At 45.6% G+C, this 11,449-nt stretch overlaps 1 protein-coding gene across 3 annotated transcripts in view; it reads right to left on the bottom strand.

Annotated features, from left to right (window-relative positions):
* The window catches only part of LOC139108114 (putative GPI-anchor transamidase), a 43,083-nt gene that overhangs the window by 10,146 nt on the left and 21,488 nt on the right, over nucleotides 1-11,449 (bottom strand). The window lies entirely within an intron of this gene.

Genomic DNA, 11,449 nt, shown 5'->3' with positions numbered 1-11,449 from the left:
GGCGTGCATCACTTCGCCGGAGTGATTCGCAGCATTCGCCGGCGCATTAGCTGCGCTTGCACGTGCATGTATGTAAAAGCGATAGCCTGGGCTCGTACAATAATCCGCGATGGTCGACCTTTTGCCGAGCGTTTCACGAGGGTATATCCACGACGACGGCGGCGGAGTGAAAATCGACTTGTAGCTGGAAGCTACGGCAGAACTTTCAAATCGCCACTCTACCCGGCCTTCACATTTTCACTAGATGATTTTCACTCGGCGACCGCCGCTGTGATTCACTTTCCTCCTCGGGTGGGCGTTTACGTCGACCGAGCGCAAAAAGGTGCGGGTCCCGGTCACGAATCCCGTCGGGGATATCAAACCGCGGTTAATAAACGATACGTGCAGCCGTATACCCTATTAGATCAAACGTACCGCATTAGTTCCGCGTATCGCAGATCCCGAGACGACGGTTCAATAAGTAAAAGTTAATTCTATCGAAACTTTCGTGGCTTGTAATTTATTAAAAAAAAATATATACGTACGTATCAATTAAATCGTAATCTCTCATTCGAGGAAGAGAATGGGACTGCGATTTATTTATCGAAAGCGCACGCCGTGACACGAGCTGGAATATAATTTTCTCACATTCTAAATAGAGGCGTTGTTATTTCTTCTGCGCAATCCTCGGCTCGATAGTGCATACAATCGGAGTGATTAGACGGAAGCAGGACTTAAAGCGAGCAAATAACACGCGCCGCTAATTTCAAATACCGTATCTCGAGCGATGGCTCTATTAGGACGGTAGTTGTGGAATCGATTAGAAAGCACTCTCGAGTAGGAAGCCGCCGTGTATTAACTCGATCTTTCTGTGGCACGGGTCTACACCATTCCCAATTATCGAAGCTTTCACCCTCGCGCTCGCACAAACCGCTCGCCTCTAATCGCTCTAAAATCGGTATGCCATTATCGCGCGAGGGCGACGTCACGACAGACCGCGGGCATTATCGTTCAGCTTCGACGTTACGGTCCATTTAGCTGATCGGCGAACGTTAGAGAATCCTGATCGCAGCGCTATAGAAAAGGGTAAAGGGAAAAGTAGCGAGGAGGTCAACGAAGAAAACGAAGGAGGAGGACGGAGCGGCCTGCGAGGGCATCGCGTCCGTGAGAGGAAGAGAAAAAGAAAGAGATGGACAGACCTGAATACTACCGCCGTGGTACCGGATGAAGAGAGAATGCCCGAGAATGGGGAAGGGGGGGCGATCTGGGGGTCGATTTGGACAGCGACGGCCCTGAGCCACTTGCCACAGTAGGTCAGCTCTCTTCACCTCGCTTCGCCTCGTTTTTCGAGCCTCCATTATACACACACGAGGAGGAGATCCTCCTTCGTCGAGCTCTTTCAACGACGTGCACGATATATGGCTTTTTTCACGCCCGCCACCCCTTTGTTGCTCGAGTTTACCTGAGCCGAGGGATCCGATTTTTCCGCCGCATGCTCGCCCATCGAATGCGATGAATGAATTCAATTCGATCCCCGATTTATCTTATTCGGTATCTTTGTAGTGCAATCGGTATAAACTCGATGGAATACATTGGAACGTTTTACTTTTGTTAAAACCCAATCTTTCTCTTTCTTTCGTGAATGAAAAATTTTTTTACGTCTGCGCAACTTAATTTTCTTTTATATAAAATAAGGATGAGAAAAATTTTTGTAAATATAGGACGCAAATTACATTAAAGCTTGCTCGAAAGTAAATAGCATCGAAGCATGTGTGGCATTCAAGGGACGCACCGTATGCACGACTGTCGAGAGCACCAGTACGTGCGATTCCATATGTAACGCAACGTTCTGTCGCGACGACAAAGGAAAAGTGCGATGCCTTCGACGACCTTTTGACAGACGTTAGCGGGCCAACTTGTATCGGCGATTCGCTGACGATAGTTTTGCTACGATAACGAGAAAAGTGGGTCGGTATACCGAGAGAAGCGCGGCGAGAGGCGTGGAAGCTAAAGCGCGGCGGCTAGCATAATTCCTCTGGTAAATTAGCGACGGCGAAACGGTGTCATGTCGCAATTTTGTGGAAACAATTCGCGCCAGCCTTTGCTCGGCCCCCCAGGGAACGTATCGCCCTAATGCGATTAAGAGAGGACTGAGTAATCCCCGCTGGAGCCGCGCTACATTACATTCATCGAATAAATAAAAGGAAAAAAAAAAAAGAAAAAAAAGAAAAGAAAAAAAAGAAAAAAAAACTTAGAAACTATATTTAGTCCCGGCAACAAATAATTAATCATTCAGAGCAATTATTAGAATGACTTCTTCTCGGATCCACTTTCTTTAATAGAACTTGGCCGAGAAAATTTCCCAACTACGGCCAGCGTGGCGTGAAATCGGTCCATTTCGTATTCGTCCCTTTCCCTTTGCGGATGGAATTTGAGTTCATAAATCACGTAAGGTACCACCGCGGGCACATTTTCTCTAGGTGTCATTCGAATCGATAATCCACTCTCGGCGCCACGTCGATTCTCTCTTCCCTTAGGAGGAAGTTCATCCGTCCGCGACGGGAGAGAGAACTTATCGTTAACCTCGATCCTCTCTCGCAGCCGTGATGTTTAATACCCACTCCCACTCGTCTAACTGTACCACTAGGTCGGCCAGGTGCTATCAATGATCGATTAGATTGATATCGATTAGGGAACTCTTGACGTTAGATTCGTAACACAAAGAATACGAGACGAGGACGTCTAAAAGTGTGCGTGCACGTAGCGAACGAACAGCAAACGCGAACATTCATAAAAAATAGTAAATCACTACAAAATAGCATATCAACAACACACATCGCTAACGAATGTTCGCGTCTTCTGTCTTCGTTCGGTGTTCATTTGCTAAATGTATACATATCTTAATTAATTAAGTTTATAAGAACACGTGTTACAAAAATTCGAAACTGTAAAAAAAAAAAAAAAATATTGAAAATAAAAAGCTATTTATAACATTCGTCTTTTACATTTTTTTTCAACCAGTCGTATCATTTTTATAATCCTCACTCTTGTCAATCTTATCCCGGTACGTTCCGTTTATTTTACACTTGTTAATTAATTTTATTTTCATATTTCCGATTACACTTCCTACGGTTCCGCTTTTCGAAACTTTTTGACGGGTTTAATCTGGAAGAAACTAACGGCACCCGATTGGTGTTACGTCACAAAATGTCAGTTACATTGATCCGGCCACGTTCGCGCGAGACAAGCCGTTCAGCCGAGCAAATTTGGAACGTTACATCGATCGTATCCGTCGTTACACCGAAAATGCGCGTCGTTAACATCGGCGCAACATCGGTGGCCAAAGAAAGGAGCGCGTAAGGCCGAGTAAGAGTAGTCAAACTGGTTTGCTATAAATCGTCTCTCGATTACAGGAGTCGCGTCGGTGTCGATTAAATCAGTATTAAACTACCTGATCCGTCATTTGCGGGCAAATAACCCGCGTGGCGCCGCGACGAAAGATTCCTCACGTCAGGCAATTACGTCGAAAGGGTGGAAAGTTCGTATACCTAACGCAAGTGAAAATATTTTTATACCGAGCCGATTGGCATTCAACTAATTCCGCAGTCACTTTCAATTGTTAACCAAATGATTCAAGTGTGTAAAAAGAATTAATGTAAAAAAAAAAAAAAAAAAAATATAATATCCTGTTTGTAAGTTATTTCGTGAAACGTTAACATTTGCAAACTCGTTATTTTCGCCCCATGTACAAAAACATATTTTTTATTTCACGCTGTGCTATATCCCACGTGTGGTAATCTGAGAATTAACGAACATCGCCGTGCTTCCTTCAACATTTTGGAAAGAACCATCTATTAAAAGCGGCGGGAGTTCGGGATCCGACATCGTATTTATCCCCGATTCGCTTAGGCCGCATTTAGGGTCTCCACCGACTCCGCGGGTGGTATACAGTGGCGAATAATAATGATGATGATGATGATGGTGAGGAGGACAAGGACAAGGGAGCTCGCTTCCACCCATCCCCGTCTTTACCACAAAATGCCCGGGCGTATGGACCCCGGCTCGGGGTCTGCGAGGCAAATGCGGATGCCGGTGATTGAAAAGGAGTGGCAGCTGCGAGAGTACGATTTCAAAATCGACCAACTCCCCCGAATACCGCACCGCGATAACTCGTTTCGCGGCTTTTCCACGAAAGTGGAACGGAGCGAAGGCGATTACCCCGGAAACTTCTTCCCGGGGAGCTCGCGATATCGAACGACGAGAACGCGCATTAATTCTTGTCGATTGCATTGCGCTCGTTTGTGGTCTTCGTAGCGGGATTAATCCTCCAACGAGGGTTGAAGTCAGAGAGAAAAAAAAGAGAGAGAGAGAGAGAGAGCGAGAAAAGGAGAGAAAATAACTCTGTGATTTTGGAACAAGGCATTCTTCATGTTATTGAAGTAAAAAGCTTTGGTTATTTACCGCGCGCTTAAAACCAGACGGTTCAAAGGGATGCATATAAAAATTCTCAACGGGGGGAAAGACGAAAGACGGGGACGTATTCGCCCTCGTATGTCGGCGGGATGGAACGACAGCGAGGGCTAAAATCCAGAGGGTTTTCCTACCGCCGGACAGTCGAAAGAATCGCGACGCTTCTCCGAGGGGCAGAGAAACCGAAGAGCCCTACGTGCGCCCTTCGATGATTCTCACTTCCACTCGTTTCATTGTCCAGAGCGGCATATGGCGTCCGGCTTTGTCCAAGAGAGAAAGCTCCTCCGCTTCCCAAGCGTCGATGGAACGATAATGAAAATCGATTTCGGAGCCAGCCATGTGAACCCCATGCGCGAAGGGACAGCGCGAGTTAAAAAATTTAAATCCCGCTACAACTTCAGCCTCAAAATTTAATCTAATTTTCGTACTAATCCATTTAGCGTTGCGTTTCACATTAATCCTCGTCGAGAAGTCTCGTCCGCGGTTCTTCCATTGTTAAAATTAATCCGTCCACGTTCTTCAAAACGATCGAAGACATTTATAAAGAAAATGCCGGGGAATAAAAAAAAAATAAAAAAAAATACAAACATTTACAAACGACGGAAGAGTAATATATCGACGTACCGTAAATGCTAGAAGTAAGATTTTAAACGAGTAGACTTTGAACGTTTAGATCGATAAACGTTACAAGCAAAGAAAAATACAACTCCAACATTTTCTTATCTTTTTTCTTTACTTTTTTTTTTTTTTTTCCTTTCTTCTCTTAGTCGGCAAAGACGACCCGAGGGAGTTAGGTATCAGGTACTTTCCAAATGTTTTTTTATTAAGGTCAGAAAAGCCGTTCGCCGGAATGAGTTTTCTACGTCGAACTGTTCTCAAGAGTCCGATTTCACGCGCAAAGGGGGGAAAAACGTGCGATTTAGAAGTTTCACGGAGGAGAGAAGTTCTCGAGAGTGAGCGAGTGGGTAGCGCGCAGAGCGGGCAGGCCGCTTTTGCGCGCGCAGGCTTTCCAACGCGATATTTCTGGTGATAACTATGCCAGGGACTGCCGGGTAAAGTAGCCACTGTAATACGGCTCGGTTCGGAGTAAAAGTACATGGGTAACCTCGTAAGCGGGTTCACCGTGTCGCTTTCACTCCCCGTGTGCCATGCCGCAATATTATCCGCCGCTCGAGGACCAAGCGCGCCCAGCGTGCGCAATCGACGGGCTCCGTAGATCGTAAACGGGGCGATCCAGCTATGCGAACGATTAGGAAAACGTTGGGTAAAGCCGGGGCACTGATTGTGAGTGCCGACTTATAACGCGGTGGAAGAAGAAGGGTGAAATTAAAATCGAGCATTTTAAAGAAAGGGCGTGACACGGCTGAGGTATTAAAAAGTGATAAGCGCAAATGCCTGCCTGGTTTTACCGAAATCGCTTACGAGTTTGTAGAAAAGATTAATAAATCTAAATTAAAATACATTTTAAGCTCGCAGCCTTTGTCGTATAGGAAAAATCAAAGATAATAATTAACGACGCGTTGAGACACGACGCGAGACGGCGCGTTCGAGGGCTGAACTTTGACTGTCAGGCTCTTTCGATAATTTCCTTTGTTTCCTCTTCACTCGTTTAGATGTCTAGAATGATTGCCGTTAGGAAATCATCAGATATAAAAAATAAACGGACATAAAAAAAATATACTGGCGCGTGAATAAAGTTCAACCGTCAGATAAAAAAATTATTTATGGCATTAAAATTGTGGAAATATTTACTCTCTCTTTTTCTTTCTCTCTCTCTCTCTTTCTCAATAAATTATTAGACCTCACATTAGATAAATCACTCGTGCGTTACATAATTACGTTTAGTCAAAAAACATACGTCGCGCGAAAGCAAAGTGTAGCAATAAGCACGGCACAGTTAAGAGCCGCGTATGATCAACGGCGTGTAAACGGCGGACGTTTTTAAAGCTCTTTTTCGCGCCGGCAGAAAAGTTTCGGAGATAACGAGCGGCGCAACGACTTCGTTACGAGCGCATTGTGTGCGCGGTATATACGGGCGCATTGAAATTGCGCCCACACATGCACGGCCCCGACCGATCGAACGCGCGCATAACGAAAGGCGCGTGGTTTCCGCGTGGTTGCATTCTCCTCTCTGTAAGAAGGGCGGTGCAGCGGCAAGAGAAGGGACGAGGAAACGCCGACGAGGGGGGAAGGAAGAAGGAAGACGTGGGCGGTAGGAGAGAAAGAAATAGACTGTCGAGCCAGTTCATTAATCGTGGGGAGAAAATCCGGAGGCGCGAATGGGACGTAAAATCGCATTAATCACAATAATTATGATTATGCGCGCGACTAGCAGGGTCAATATTGTCGTCGTCGCCGGCGATTAATGATGACGTTCCATTATGCCGTTAACTGGACACGCATAGGGTATACCTGCCGCATCAATGTAAAATATTGATTCATAAATCACGAGATCGCCCGGCGGTGATGAGCGCTAGGCGGATAATTTGTTTATGACGCGCACCGCATACGGTTGACACGTTCGCTTCGCGGATACTTAGGCTTCGCTCTTAAAAGCATCCACTCGAGACCTGCATAAACACGCGAAAGTAACGCGAGATCTTCTGGAGCGTACCGTTTCTCTCGCGAGCGGTACGATCGTGGCCGTTGGATTCTCGGTGCGCGAGTATACGTGGCCTCCGTAAAATCTTCCGTACCAAATGTAAAAAAATCTGGACCATATGTACCTCTTTTTGTGGGAAATATTTATGCTCCGAGAAAAGACTCGAGTGACTCGACGAGAAAGAAATAATAAATAAATTTTACGTACCAAAAACTCGACTATTTAACGGCGAGTTTAATTAATTAAATATTAATATTAATATTTCTTTGGTTGTTAAATATACTATGTCACAATTTTAAATATCTACTTGTTCATATAAAATATCTTGAAGAATTAAAGTGAAAGAAATTTATACTTATTTCTTGCTCGTGGCTTTCATTCCATTTCGCGCTCTGCTTCGGAAAAAAGATCCGACCGCGATAGCACCGTTAAATAAATGAGAGTTTGAGCGATTCGATATGTCAACCTTGACCTACGACCACGTTGCTAGGCCTAGAATACGGTAGCGCATTGTAGTGAAATTGTGTTGCGTTATAAAGTATTTTTTTTTTTTTTTTACGAGTCTCTTCCTCTTTCTCTTCCACCACATCCTCTTCGTGAAGGTGCGATACGGTGATCGTAAGGAGAACGGAAAGCAAAGCGGAGCATCGTGTTTATGTAGGTAGGTAGGTTGCACGACGAGGTCTTGAAGAGATCTCGCGAACTCGCCTCGATGATATATACAGAGCGCTCGATAAAAAGCGCGAGAATTCGCTATTGAATCAAAAGTTTCCCCGACACTTCGAATTAATTAATTTTTTTTTTTTGTTCGGTTAAAAATGTTAAGTTTCGCTTTGTCCCTTCGCGCGGCGTTTATTTTGAGATAACGTGAAATTGACTTTTTAAAGGTATTTTTATCAACCTCGATAAAGATGTTCGCCGTACGAAGTTCCACCCGAGCAAAAACCGTCGTTCGAGCGTCTTTTTCCCGTGTGCTATCCTGTATGCCTACGCAGACGAGCGATGGGCGTGTTTCGTGAATCGGTTTAGCGGATTCTGTGCCTCGACGTTGATGTTGGTGCACGCACGCGCGTCAACACTTGGGCGCGCGAGTTCGCGTGCCCGCGCGATATGACACCCGAGATGACGATGATGGTACCAGGGCGCTTCACGGGGACAACCGACGAGGTTACGTTCCCACTTATGACATAACCGGCGCGGTTAGCCTAGATCGAAAACATACGCCTTGTCTCTCCCGCCGGAAAATTATAACATTATTAGAATAAGCCAAACGCGCGTGCGACGTAAGAAGCGGAATTAATTATGCAATTAATTAGACTTAGCGATATTTCTTAAAAAATCGCACGCAGGAACATTGATAGCTTTACTCTCGCCTAGCACGAAGCGAGCTAAGCGAGAAAACCAATCAACGTCGCGAAAAAGCGGCAATAATTAACAGCCAACCAATTTTTTATGCAGGAAAGGCAAAGTCACGTCGACTCGGGAACTCCTATTACTAGGATTTATGACTGCGGCGGACACTCGGTCGATTTAACATAGAAGTCGGCCAGACATCAGTCGCTGCTGACTCCAGCTTGCGGTTTCCAATATGTCCACCTCGCGTGGGAGGACACTTTGCTCCTCGGTCATGCGTTTGTGTGCGGCCACGGTCTCTGTTGTGTTGACGTGACCTCGCCGTTGTCGCGTGGTTGAATAGGTCCGTCAATGGCTCGCTTCATTGAATTAAATAGGCCACTCGTGCACGTGCGTAATTATTCCCGTGTGAGAAAATTATTAGAAGCGAAAATCTTCCTCGCAGCGAAAGAAGGCCCTCGTCTTTTGTCGCGCGACTCTGCCTAAGATTGATTATATTCAATAAATGTCCCCATTAATATCCGTCTCTCGAACCGTAATCTTACGTTGAATTATCCAAGATGGATTACGTTTAATTTCAGATCGCGACGTCATTCCGCGCGCTCGCGGGGAGAATCCGTCGGGCGCCCGGTTTCTCGCCGGGCGGACAATTTATCGCGAATTACTCGCGATGATAATTGCAGATTGAAAGTACCGGTTTTCGTTCGCGTAGGGTGGCAGGTACTTTTACGCGCGCTCCGAATTGCAAGTAGAACGTACTTGCGACTTGGAGCCGCGATAAGTGGACCGAGACCAAGTCCCGTCTCGTCACAACGAGCCTTTTGTGTTGCACACGCGCGTCGGCCACCATCTCGCGGTTAATCGCTCGCGCGGGCGCAGGGGATCTACGGCTTCCCAGGAACGTAAAGGGCAACGACGATTATTCCCGAGCGTTTTCAGGTCTCGCAAAAATATATCTGACGATTGATTATTTCACGACAAGGTTAGAACCCGAGGCTATTAATAGCACGGCCAAACGAGACAGAGAGTTTTCCTAATATTTCCGTCGAGTATTTGTACGTTATGTAAATGAGATGTAAGTGTTTAAAACGAAGTTATCACGGTCCTCTACCAGAAGATTATAGTTGTTGTAACGCTTATTAATGGCCCCTCGACTTCAACTTCGACTTCAGCCGGCGATGCTCGGTTACTATTACGTTAACAACTAGTTTCGTAATGAAGCACCGAGGTTAAGCGAGATATCTCTGGGAAAGCGGCTGGCGTATAGAACTTTCGGCTGTATATTTGTAAATGTACGCTCCAGGGCCAGGCTGAAAAATAAATTCACGTCTCCACGCTCGTCGGCCGAGGCAGGCATATCGTTTGAATGAATTCGTTTCGCCATCGGTCTCGGCCCTTTCCTCTCCCTCCCGAATTATCGCTCTTCACACAAAGAACGGATGTGACCTCTACGTGTTATTTAAACTCAAATAAATCACCTAAGATCAGCACCATGCCAAAAGACGACGGTGACGACAACGACGGCTAATCCTTCGCGACGTGTAACACACATGGCGACCGAGAAATATCAAAAGTTTCGAAAGAGCGAAAGGACCCAAAGCTGTCGGACGAAGTGGTGAAATCCGAGTGTACTTACGCGAAGGTGACCCAAAAGTGAAACCGTTTGTAAGTCTTGTCCATCGCGAGGTAAGAAAAAAAAAAGAAAAGAAAAGAAAAGAGAAAAAAAAAAAAAAGAAACGAAGCGTATTTCCACACGTTAAAGGCTCGATTAATAGCGACTAATTATCCGCGGTTCAATCTGTTTTATTGTTAGATAAAATTGACCTCTTTCCATATCAATAATCGTTATCACTCGCGGATGAATCCGCTAATTCAAACTTGGTGTCGAGAACTTGAAACGCGAATAAATCAGCGAAGGTTCACCTTCCTGTGGCTCTCACGACCTCCCCCGGATTTCCCGCATCTCGGAATTGTGGCGGCGATCGTGTTTCGCGCACTCGTATACGTATATTGGAAGCCGACGTTGAATCGAGCAAACATTCTAATTTCGCCTAGTTCGCTCGCTCGGCTGGTTAGTTACGGTCGCCTACTTGCGCTGAAACGGCAATGGCGATTAACCCAAACCATGTCGGCGATATAGGATTACACCCGTTGGCACATTGACTTTCTAAGCGCGCTCGTCCGAATCCGATCTAACGCCGTTTCACATCGCGGAGGAGATAGATTGTGCCAATAGGTCGCGTCGCAGCCTCGAAAACGCTGATATGCAGATCGGAGGAGGCTGGCCGTAGGTGCAAATATATAATATACGATGTAGCGATATCGCCAAGCGATATCTCGAGAGACCACCTCCGACCGATCTCAAAATTTTATTGTTAGCTAAGCAGAATTATCGAGGTCGTATTCAGAGTTGTAATGTGAACGAACAATGGGGCATCTCGAAAATTCAAATCAATCTAACTTGCGAACCCCGTTTTGCAAAAGTATTTGAAAAATCACGGAGCTGTGACCGCTTTTCTTTAACGAAACGATGTTTCGCGCGGCGTAATGATGTAACGAGGTTACAGGACAGGAAGTCGCTTATCTTTAGGCAGGGGGAACCGACAAAAAAACGGACGCTCTCGATACGACGTGCTGGAAGTAACCGCCATCGAAAAGCTCACCGTTGAGCACCTCTCGCTAGAAATGAGATATCGTATCGGCGTTTGTTCACACACAGCGGGTTTCTAAAGAGACAGTTACCGACGACGCCGACGTTAATCGTCAGTCCTTGACATATCGAAGTAGGAACCCGTATCAGAATGCACGCCTCCTCGAATATCGGGAAGCTCTGCCTCAAACAGCCAATCTCTCCGCGCTCGTCGAGGCAGAAGTGACTCTTCCCGCGCCTTATTTCTTCACTGCATTTGCACTTCTTATGAAAATGAATTGAAAAATATCTCGAGAAAATTGTCAAACCTTCACTTAAAGAAAAGAAAAAAAAAAAAATACTTTTAAGAATAAATACAATTGTTTGAATATCGTTAGAATCATTGCATCAATACG

This window comes from Cardiocondyla obscurior, linkage group LG14 (genome assembly GCF_019399895.1).
Source record: "Cardiocondyla obscurior isolate alpha-2009 linkage group LG14, Cobs3.1, whole genome shotgun sequence".
NCBI classification, from domain to species: Eukaryota; Metazoa; Arthropoda; class Insecta; order Hymenoptera; family Formicidae; genus Cardiocondyla; species Cardiocondyla obscurior.
Note: the sequence above shows the minus strand (reverse complement) of the source record. Positions and strands in the feature narration are given on the sequence as shown.